We start from the raw sequence: 7,715 nt of genomic DNA, 5'->3' as shown, positions 1-7,715 counted from the left end.
CGCAGGCGCGTGGCGGCGTGTGGAGCATTGGAAAATTATTTTAAAAAGATGGGGATGTTCTTGAGGTTGAGTAGATCACGTTGGTGTATTCACACACCCCATTTGAGCATTGTATAAGAAGTTATTATCTAGTTTTGGTTGTGTGCTTTAAATTGACGTTTTTATAGTTGTTTCGCATATAGGTGAGATCTATCCTGAGGATGAGCGCAGTCACTCTAGACAAGGGGGTTACGACCCTTCCACATACCAGTGAGTGGGCTTTTGGTTTTCCATATATACCTATATACTTGTGGTTTTTCCCAGAAAATGATATGGAATGTTTATATGTTTTAAATGCCATGCTTAGTGTTTTCCTATTTAGTTATGCATTAGTGGTTGCATATATGTATGTTTGGTGATGTGGATGCACAGGTAAGTGCCAGGTAAGTTTATGGTTTATGATTGCGAATTAGTGGTTATGTGAGATGCACAGAGAGCTCATAACCTGCACCCCCGGTGTTTATGCTCCCGTCCAGAGTAGGTCACAATCCTTCACGTGATATTCACCTCCCGCACCACATGCTCATCTTGGATCCAAGTTAGGTGCACAGTCCTGTTGTACAGACCACTATAGGTGGTTCCGACTCGTAGGTGACCTGCGATTATTCACCTAGTCTTCACGTGACCGTAGCACTTGAGCGTATTTATTTACACCCAGTCCTGTTATATAGACCACTTTAGGTGGTTCTAACTCGTGTGCAAGTATAGTTAGTGAGTTAGGGATTTGTGCTCTAGATTTAGCCGTACAGGTCAAGTTAGGTAACTCCGGCTGACATGTTACTTGCATTGATTGACATTACCTGGGTTACTTACATTTTATGTGGACGCATTTGATATGGCATATTTATGAGGATGTTTTCGATATATGTGTATATTCTATTTTTTGGGAAACTATACAGGTTTTACGACGATGGGTTAGAACTTTTGATATGAAATGATTTTGAAAAGCTTAATTTTTGCCCACTCACAATTTCTATTTTGCGCCCCTCCAGGTTCTAGTTTGGATTGCTCTTTTGGTGGCTTACGAGTTATCCGCGGCATATCTGACAGATTATCACCAGTGTAGGATCACCTCAGGGTGTGTTTAGTTAGTGTTTGTTCCTCTGGACTGCAATAGGCTTTCTGTGCTCTGAATCTTGTTTTTCACACTTACACTTGCACTTGTACGTTAACTACATGGTTTAGTAGTTTGGTTTTTATTTATTCGTACTTTTATTATTATATTTTGCTTCCGCACTATGCAAATGGTTACGTCACCCTCACTTGACGGCCAGCACGCCTTGATTTCAATCGGGGTGTGTCAGTTTGGTATCAGAGCATAGGTTTTGGCAGTCCTGCATTTTTTTTTCTGAGTGTTCTAATTGTTTTGGTGTCTTCTGTCAGAACTATGCCGCCTCGTAGGGAACCACGTCGCTCTGCTGAGCCTAATTTCCTTGATGTAGCTCAATTGGGGGAAGCTATTACTACCGCTATTCAGTTGGTGCTCCGCCCTCCCCCAGAGGACTCCTCTGGAGACCATGTACAATTTGAAGCTGGATAAGTTTGAGGACCATGAGGGTTTTGAGGAAGCTGAGCGGTGGCTGGACCATATTGAAAAAACTTTCCGAGTGTTGCATAACCAGGGGAATCTTCCTGTTGAAAAGTGGGTTGAGACAACTTCATGGTTCTTGGATAAAGAATCGTCATCCTGGTGGGAACAGGAGGTCCATCGTTTGACTCCAGAGGAAAGGGCTGACTGGGAAGTGTTTAAGCATTTGTTTCGGAAAAGGTTTGTGCCTCCTGAGTACATTGATCGTAAAAAGAAAGAATTTACTGAATTGAGGCAAGGGAAATTGACAGCAAATGAGTATTACCGGAGGTTCACTGATTTATCTCGTTATTATCCGAAGGTTAATGCTAATCCAGGTGAGATGCTTTGTCGTTTTTGATCGGGTACTAAGAAGAAGTGGCGTTCTATGGCGACCACTACTCCTTGTGACTCTTATCAGGAGTTCTATGAGATTCTGTTGAGGATTGAGGATTTCGAGAACATGCCTAGCGAGAGTGAGGAAGAAGAAAAAGATGGCAATCAGAGGAAAGACGATAAAGGCAAGGTCATGCATCTCTAGGACCTTGCAAGTCCCAGAGTTTTAAGCAAGGTAGGACTAGTTCCAGTTCTTCCAGCGGTGGTTTTAGTGCCATTGGTCAGGGAAGAAGTGGTTGATTCTCTAGGGGTCCTAGAGGCCAGAGACAGGGTGATACTGATAGAGAAATAGCTCTGTTGTGTCGTAGGTGTAACAATCAGCATTTTGGAGAGTGCAGGAGAGGCAACAGTGGTTGTTTCACTTGTGGGCAGATGGGACATAGAGCTGCAAATTGTCCCCAGAGTCAGCAAAGGCCCTAACAGTATTTCTTGCCACCACATGCGCCGATCTAGCAGGTTCTAGGCCCTGGTAGTTATGGTCAAATGGGTCGTGGTAGTGCCTACTATTATCAACGTGATGCCGTTCCTTATGCTCCAGGATAGTATCTGTATCCTCAAGATCCTTATTCTTAGAGTGGGTATCCTCAGTACTCCGGAAGTTATATGTCGTATCCTCCCATTCCAGTGGGTGGATCTCAGTGGTACCAAGGAGGACAGCCTTAGCAGGGAGAGATTGCTACTAGTAGTGCGGGGTCTTCAAGGCAGTCTGGTCAGCCTAGTCAGGGGCGTAATGTGCAGGGTTGAGGTGGTCAGACTAGTAGACGTCGTGGTGGATGACAGCAGACCCAGGGGCGCATCCATAATATTTCTCTACAAGATGCTCAGAATAATCCAGACTTGATCATGGGTACGTTAAATATCCTTGGTTATTTTGCTAGAGTATTGATTGACTGTGGTGCTACACATTTTGTTATTTCTCATACATTTGCTTAAGTGACGCAACCTCACCCTACATCTCTAGAGTATGATTTAGAGTTTGCTATGCCTAGAGGGGAGAGATGTTATGTTGATTGTGTGTATCCAGGATGTCCAGTGATGATGGAGGATGTCGTTATGCCAGCTAACCTTATCCCGTTAGATATTGTTGATTTTGATGTGATTTTGGGCACAGATTGGTTACACCATAACTGTGCCAATATTGATTGCTACGAGAAAACAGTTACCTTCCATCGTCCTGGATTACCTATGGTTACTTTTGTGGATGAGCAGGGTGGGGTGAGACATGGCGTTATTTCTGTTGTGCGAGCAAAAAGGTTGTTATCAAAAGGGTGCCAGGGATACTTAGGTCATGTAGTGTTGAACAATGTTGCTCCTAGTAGCGTGAAGGACGTAAGGGTAGTCAGGCTTTTTCTTGATGTTTTCCCTGACGATTTACCTGGATTGCCGCCAGACCGAGATGTGGAGTTCACTATTGATTTACTTCCAGGTGCTAATCCTATATCTTTGACTCCTTATCGAATGGCTCCTGCTGAGTTAAGGGAATTGAAAATCTAGTTCCAGGAATTAGTGGATAAAGGTTTTATTCAGCCTAGTACATCACCCTGAGGAGCACCAATGTTATTTGTGACGAAGAAAGACGAGACTTTGAGGCAATGCATTGATTACTGGCAATTGAATCCGGTAACAATTAAAAACCGTTATCCATTGCCGCGTATAGATGATTTGTTTGATTTGCTTCAAGGTGTTTGTGTATGTTCCAAGATTGATTTGAGGTCTGGTTATTATCAGTTGAAGATCAGCAGTGAGGATGTTCCTAAGCCAGCTTTCCGAACTTGTTATGGTCATTACGAGTTTCTGGTAATGCCATTTGGATTGACGAATGCACCAGCAACTTTTATGGATTTGATGAACCGAGTATTCCAGCCATATTTGGATAGGTTTGTCATTTTCTTTATTGATGATATCCTGGTATACTCTAAGTCTAAATCTGAGCATGTTCGACATCTTACTTTGGTGTTGAAAAGGTTGAGGGAACACCAACTATATGCTAGGTTTAGCAAGTGCCAATTTTGGTTAGATCAAGTGGCATTTTTGGGACACGTCATATCTGCTTAAGGTATTTTGGTGGATCCTCAGAAGGTAGCAGCAGTGGAGAAGTGGGAGCAACCACGAACCGTCACTGAGGTCAGGAGTTTTCTTGGCTTAGCAGGATATTACCGGCGGTTTGTTAAGGATTTTTCCGTGATTGCTTTACCACTAACGAGGTTAACGAGGAAGGATGTTAAATTTGAGTGGGATGATAATTGTGAGAAGAGTTTTCAGCAATTGAAGTATTGTCTCACTCATGCACCTGTTTTGGCATTCCCGGATGATAGTGGTAATTTCGAAGTCTACAGTGATGCTTCCTTAAATGGTTTGGGATGCGTGCTAATGCAACATGGTAGGGTGATTGCTTATGCTTCACGACAACTAAAGCCTCATGAGTTGAATTACCCTACGCATGATTTGGAGTTAGCGGCCATTATCTTTGCTTTGAAGATGTGGAAACATTATCTTTATGGAGAAAAATGCAAGATCTTTACGGATCATAAGAGTCTTCAATATCTTTTCACGCAGAGGGATCTTAATCTTCGTCAGCGGAGATGGTTGGAATTGCTTAGTGATTATGATTGCACGATTGATTTTCACCCTGGTCGTGTGAATGTGGTAGCTGATGCACTTAGCAGAAAATCTCAGGGCCGTATTAATGCGTTGTATGCTAGTCGTGCTCCTCCTCTGGCAGACTTGAGATCAAGTGGAGTGAGGTTAGAGGTAGAAGATCAGGAGGTAGCCTTACTTGCTAATTTTCAAGTTAGGCTGATATTAATTGATCGTGTACTTGAAGCCCAGATGGTTGATAAAGAGACCCAGAAATAATTCAAGCAAGGAATCAGGGGAAAAAGAAAGACTTCAGAGTTCGAGAATCGGATGGCATGCTTATGCAGGAGAGTAGAATGTTTGTGCCGAATAATTTGGAATTAAAGAAAGCAATTCTTGATGAAGCGCATATCTCAGCTTATGCGATGCATCCAGGAGCTACTAAAATGTATCATACCATTCGACCATTTTATTTTTGGCCGGGTATGAAAAGAGAGATAGCTAAGTATATGAGTAGGTGTGCCATTTGCCAACAAGTTAAACCTAAAAGGAATAAGCCGTTTGGGTTGTTGCAGCCGCTTCCCGTTCCAGAGTGGAAATGGGAAAATATTACTATGGATTTTGTGTACAAGCTCCCGCCTACACATAATGGTTTTGACGGCATTTGGGTGATAGTTGATCGGCTTACTAAGTCAGCGCATTTTATTCTAGTGAGGGAAAAGTATTGTTTGGGTCGATTAGATGAATTATTCATATCGAAGATTGTGAAGTACCATACTGTTCCAGTGAGTTTTGTCTCAGAACGTGACCCAAGATTTACTTCTAAATTTTGGGTGGCTTTTCAGGAAGCTTTGGGTACGAGATCCTACAGTACGACATATCATCCTCAGACAGATGGACAATGAGAGAGGACCATTCAGACGTTGGAGGATATGTTGAGATCTTCGGTGTTACAGTTTGGTGACGCTTGACACAATCAGTTGGATTTAATGGAATTTGCCTACAACAACAGCTTTCATTCGAGTATCGGCATGTCACCATTTGAGGCACTGTATGGTAAATCTTGTCGTACACCCTTGTGTTGGTCAAAGGTCGGAGAAAAAGTTTTGGTGGGCCCCAAGATTGTAGATGAGACTACTCAGAATGTTCAAGTAATTAAGTCTAACTTGAGGGCGGCCCAGGATCGACAGAAGAACTTAGCGGACCGGCATGCTACTAACAGAGTGTATGAAGTTGGTGATTGGGTGTTTCTGAAACTTTCACCGTGGAGAGGTGTAGTACTGTTTGGAAAGAAAGGTAAGTTAAGTCCCAGGTATATCGGACCATATATGATCACCGAGCGAGTTGGTGAAGTGGCTTACAAGCTTGAGTTGCCTTATGAGCTGGCTAAAGTGCATAATGTTTTTCATGTGTCCATGCTTTGTCATTATGTTGAGGATCCGTCGCATGTGATACCTCCTCAACCATTGGAAATTAATCCGTATTTGACATATGATGAAGAACCAGTAACGATTCTGGATTGGAAGGAAAAGGTTATGAGGAACAAGACTGTAAGTTTAGTGAAAGTTTTGTGGAGGAATCACTCCGCGGAGGAGGCTACTTGGGAAACGAAAGATCGGATGAGAGATTTATATCCTTGGTTGTTCTTTGATTACTAGTGGTTAGTGTGAGTGTTGTTATGAATTTCGGGACGAAATTTTCTTAAGGGGGTAAGTTGTGACAGCCCGTCCCGAATTAATTGTACCGTAGGTGTGAAATGATGATTTTTCCCTTAAGTGGGTATTTATCATTTTGGGTGGTTGTTGTGTTGTTTGGCTGGTTGCATATGGACCACACACATACTCTCATCCTCATCTCCTTTCCCCGCATACCTTCTCTGTCTCAAACATTTTCTCTTTCACTCTTTCTCTTTTTCTTCCTTGTACGGACGAGACCCAAATCCCTTGCAAACCTCACTGATCGAGGTGGAAATTTGTACCCTTTGTGTTCGTGAGGACCATACGAGTTCAACCACACCAATTTCAGGTAAGGAATCCTTCGATTTCACGTTGCCGATTTGGTCACTGTTCATGCACACATGAAATGTTGTTTTTAGGGAATTTGAAGCTTGTAGGAAGCTTAGTGAGGTCCTTAGGAAGCTCGGGGTGGTTCGTTGGAAGGTTTTGGACGTCGGGATCATGAGTTACAAGTTCGGCCGATTTTTCTTGAATTTTCCAGGTGAGATCCTGTGATCTTTAAGGTTTCAAATAGGTGTAACGTTGTTCTACTCATCTCTAGCTTTCCATTGGTGCAAATTTCATTGAAATTGGTGAAGAATTAAGTGAGAAACGAAGGTTTTAAGTTTTTCCAGGTTTTCCGATGAACGGCGACTCGCCGAAGAAGATGACGGAATATTCTGATGCAGTTAGTCAGATTCAACGGATTCCATTAAGGCTTAACGGAATATTCCTGACGGCGTTAACTGACGCCGTCAGTGTGCCTGGCACGTGGTCGCGCGTGGGGGGCGCGTAGGTCTGTGCACTCGCCAGCGCGTGGCGGCGCGTGGAGCATTGGAAAATTATTTTTAAAATATGGGGATGTTCGTGAGGTTGAGTAGATCATGTTGGTGTATTCACCCATCCCATTTGATTATTGTATGAGAAGTTATTACCTAGTTTTGGTTATGTGCTTTAAATTGATGTTTTTATAGTTGTTTCACATATAAGTGAGACCTATCCTAAGGACGAGTGCAGTCACTCGAGACAAGGGGGTTACCACCCTTCCACATACCAGTGAGTGGGCTTTTGGTTTTCAGTATATACCTATATACTTGTGGTTTTTCCTAGAAAATGATATGGAATGTTTATATGTTTTAAATGCCATGCATAGCGTTTGCCTATTTAGTTATGCATTAGTGGTTGCATATATATATGTTTGGTGCTGCGGACGCACAGGTAAGTGCTCGGTAACCTGCGGTCGCACAATCTTGTCATACAGACCATTATAGGTGGTTCCAACTCATAGGTGACTCGCGATTATTCGCCCAGTCTTCACGTGATCGTAGCACTTGAGCGTATTTATTTACACCCAGTCCTGTCGTACAAACCACTTTAGGTGGTTCCGACTCGTGTGTAGGTATAGTTAGTGAGTTGGGGAT

The 7,715-nt window shown here is 42.9% G+C and overlaps 1 pseudogene; it reads left to right on the top strand.

The window, feature by feature from the left end:
* The first annotated feature begins 1,556 nt into the window (after positions 1-1,556).
* On the top strand, positions 1,557-4,858 carry LOC137732969 (uncharacterized; annotated as a pseudogene).
* Positions 4,859-7,715: the final 2,857 nt, after the last annotated feature.

Source organism: Pyrus communis, chromosome 16 (assembly GCF_041283825.1).
Source record: "Pyrus communis isolate YQ-2024b chromosome 16, ASM4128382v1, whole genome shotgun sequence".
In the NCBI taxonomy this organism is placed as follows: Eukaryota; Viridiplantae; Streptophyta; class Magnoliopsida; order Rosales; family Rosaceae; genus Pyrus; species Pyrus communis.
This window is presented reverse-complemented; position numbering and strand designations above follow the sequence as displayed.